The sequence below is a fragment of the Gekko japonicus genome, unplaced genomic scaffold (assembly GCF_001447785.1).
Source record: "Gekko japonicus isolate JY-2015 unplaced genomic scaffold, Gekko_japonicus_V1.1 scaffold33, whole genome shotgun sequence".
In the NCBI taxonomy this organism is placed as follows: Eukaryota; Metazoa; Chordata; class Lepidosauria; order Squamata; family Gekkonidae; genus Gekko; species Gekko japonicus.
This window is the reverse complement of record NW_015174272.1, coordinates 461,482-465,157: the sequence shown is the minus strand read 5'-3', so window position 1 is coordinate 465,157 and position 3,676 is coordinate 461,482. Positions and strand designations below refer to the sequence as shown.

General features: G+C 46.4%; 1 non-coding gene across 1 annotated transcript; it reads left to right on the top strand.

Moving 5' to 3' along the window:
* The first annotated feature begins 535 nt into the window (after positions 1–535).
* TRNAR-CCG lies at positions 536–608 on the top strand. The gene has a single exon. It is a non-coding gene; the product is annotated as a tRNA-Arg (tRNA).
* The last annotated feature ends 3,068 nt before the right edge of the window (positions 609–3,676 follow it).

The window sequence follows — 3,676 nt, the reverse complement described above, 5'->3', positions numbered from 1 at the left end:
TTGGGAAAAGACCCTTACGTTAAAATTGCAGCCATTGAAACGCTAAATAGAATGTAAATGTCACTTCTGAGAAACAGTTTATGGGCCGAAAATAAAACAACAAGGCTGCGAGAACACTTGAAGGGAGAGTAAAGGGGAACCCGGGGGGGGGGTGCTGCTGACCGCGCTAGTTGACAGGCGCAGGTCACGTGAGACAAGACGCCTACGCCGAGCTTCACCACATCGCAAGGAAGCTGCTGCCGCTGCTCAACAAGATTCAAGGTTAGCTTGACCCGCGCAGCCGTGCCTGCGTATTTAAGGGAGGAGTTAGACAGAAGCCGGCCTCGAGTCCGCTTGAGACGAAGCTTAGTGGTTTGGAGAAACCAGGAGGCGGTTGCTGTTAGAGCGTGTGGCGAACCGTATGCAGGGGGGCGGGGTTTATTTCGATAGAATCTGAAGGAGGATTTGGGAGAAAAGAGACTAACGCGGAATAGGCGGGACCACGGATTGTCGGGCGGGGCGCTTAGAGTGCGGCGCTCAACGGTTTTTGCTGGGTGACCCAGTGGCCTAATGGATAAGGCATCAGCCTCCGGAGCTGGGGATTGTGGGTTCGAGTCCCATCTGGGTCGTTTAATATTATTTTGTAGCAAGGCTAAAATTCGAAGAGCACGTTTTAGGCTGCGTGGAAGATTGTTGAGGCCGGCTTTCTGTCGCGGTTTTAAATTATTTATACAAATCTTGGCTACATATGTGGTGAGGACCCGCATATGTAAGAAAACATTGCATGAGCCCGTTTTAAGGCCCATTTGACATTGGGAACTTTATGCGTTCAGGGTTGGGGGGTAGCCCAAGCGCCATCCTGCACACCGGAGAATGCCGAGCGGCTCTATGGTGCAGCTGCTGAGGCCTCACTAAATTTAGTACACGTACTTAAATTCTCGCGAGTAAAATCACAAAGCATTTCTTGCAAAATCTCCCCTTTCGTAAGAGACTCGGGGCCGCATTGTCAGAAAGGAACCCTAAAGGATCTTGCAATTATGTCTCCCTACCTATAAAGTCCAATTTCAATTCTAAGTGGACTTTTCTTGGTTTAAAAATAAGCTGTTTTCACCCGGACTAGAGTGCTAATGAGTTCGGTTGGCAACTGGCGGCGGAGAAAAGAAACACTCTCTCGGCTGGCTCTTGTGCCTTTAAAACAGCTTGAACTGCAGAAATCATCCGGTAGTTTTTCGCAGTAGAGAGATCAACCGAGAGCTACGAGGAAAGATTCACTTTCTGCCGTTGCTTCAATCTGGTTTCTGCTCTGAGCTGAGGGGGGCGGCATTCTACCTGCTTATCTTCATCCTCTTTCCCCGAGCTTATATCATTGTCCTACGGCTGGAGTTGCCAACATCCAGGTGATGGCTGGAAATTTTCCGGGATTACAACTGATCTCCAGGCGACAGATATCCGTTCACCTGGAGAAAATGGCTTCTTCGGAGGGTGGACTATATGGCATTGTAGCCCATTCCTCTCCACCCCAAACCCTGCCGTCCTCAGCCTCCACCCCACCCAAATCTCCAGGTATTTCACAGCTCAGAACTGGCAGCCCTACCTACAGCAGTGAGTCTATGTGACACTGCTTTTCAAAATGGTTTCAAAATCTTCGCCTATTCAGGCCCAATGTTGGCTTTAACTGCCTGCGCTCTGCCCAGAACATTAAAGTCTTGCATTCCTACATTCCTGCTACCTTCACTAGTTTCAGTTAGTCCGCAGTTTATTAATTGCGCTCAGTCACTAAGGTTGTGAAGTGTCCCCCGGGGGAGGGGAAATGTCCTGTCCTTTTAACAGAAGGCTTTGTTGTTGTTGTTGCTATCAAGTCACAGCTGACTTATGGCCACCCCATAGGGTTTTCAAGGCAAGAGACACACAGAAGTGGTTTGCCATTGCCTGCCTCCATGTCATGACTGCAGTGTTCCTTGGTGGTCTCCCGTCCAAATACTAGCCAGGGCCAATCCTGCTTCGCTTCTAAAGACTGATGAGATCAGGTTACCCTGGGCTATCCAGGTCTCCCCTGTCCATTACCACCCATTACACTCTATTTAAAGAACGGGATATTATTTTATTTATTTATTATTATTTATTTATTATTTAGATTTTTATCCCGCCCTCCCCGTAGGCTCAGGGCGGCTTACACGGCATATCGCCGTGTATTTTCCATACTACTTGGCAACCCTGTGTGTCTTTGTCATACTGTTGTGTTTGCTAATACCACTTTTATTGTTCTCTCTTTTAAAAAAATTCTGAAGCTGTGGTTTTGCCCCAGAACTTTAACAGGAGATGCTCCTCCCACCACAGGTCAGATTGATTACATCTGTTTAGATTCAAATTACACCTGCATCATAGTAAGTTTGCAGTGTGATTGTAAGTTTACCTTCCTGCATAGCAATCAATATACTCAGATATTTAGTTCAGTTGCATGAAAAGGCACTGTCTTTCCCTTTTCACACATGTATACCAACAATGCAAGAAGGGTTGAAAAGTGCCCCAAGTGACATGTGAGTGTGTTCTAAACCTCCACCATCTCTCCAGAGGCCCTTTATAAGAGATTTTATGGCCTAAAATCTCTACAAAATTTTGGATTGAGTGAGCCCCTTTACTGTTTGGCTGTGTCTTTTCTTCTTCCACTATGGCTGTTTGCACATAGGTTATTTGCTTCAGGTTCAGTGCTGTTTTTTCCTGATTTCCCACAGCATTGTGGTATGTTCATGCATTTTCCAGGGATTCCCCAGCTTTTCCTACAGTCTTTCTCAATCCTGCTTTGCAGTGAAGTTTTGGGAAAGATGACAGAAAAGCCTGGATGGTTGCTGTGTGGAGGAGAAAAGTTCAGATTTCCCTCGTCCTGCCCACATAGCAAACATTTCCCCTGTCCCTATGAAGGCCATTTCTTTCTTCTGCCATTAAGGGATGGCTGTTGTTTTTAAATTGGCAACTGAATATCATTGTAACAGTATAAATAATCTGCCTATCGGGTTCTCTGAATGTGTAACTGACATTTTTTTTTTGCAAAGAATAAATTTTTTATTAAATTTTATAATACATAACAAAATACAACATGAATAACTGAAATGCAACAAGTAGTTATAAAAGCACTTTAGCCTCGGGTATTAATAGAAAGCAAAGTTCAGATAGGCTTCTGGAAGTCGATATAGGCTGTTTGAAGTCGCTGTAACATAGCTGAAAAAGGAAAACCATCTCAGCATAAATTTATTTTCCACTGTGTTATTATAAACTAGCAGTAAAGCCCATTGTGAAAGCAATACAACGGGATCTAGAAAGAGGCTCTGGGGCAGTGCTCTGGCTTTGGGCAAACAGTGTCAATTTGCTGTGGTGACCTCAGCAGGGTATAATGACAGAGTCCTCTGTTTTCTCCAGAGGAACTGATCTCTGCTACCTGAAGAGCAGTTGTAATTGTGAGTGATCTGTAGCCCTCACCTGGAGATTGGCAGCAATTGTTACCCAGGACAAAATGGCTGGTTTGGAGGGTGTAGTCTATTGCATTCTACCTGTCTGAGGTCCCACCTCTCTGCAAACCCCACCCTCTCCATGCTCCAGGAGGCAGAAGCCTCCGGTCGCCCACTCCCTTCCCCTCCCCCACCACCGACTCCTGGGCCGGCAACTGGAGGCCGGGTCCCTTCCCCCCCACTCACTCCAGGGC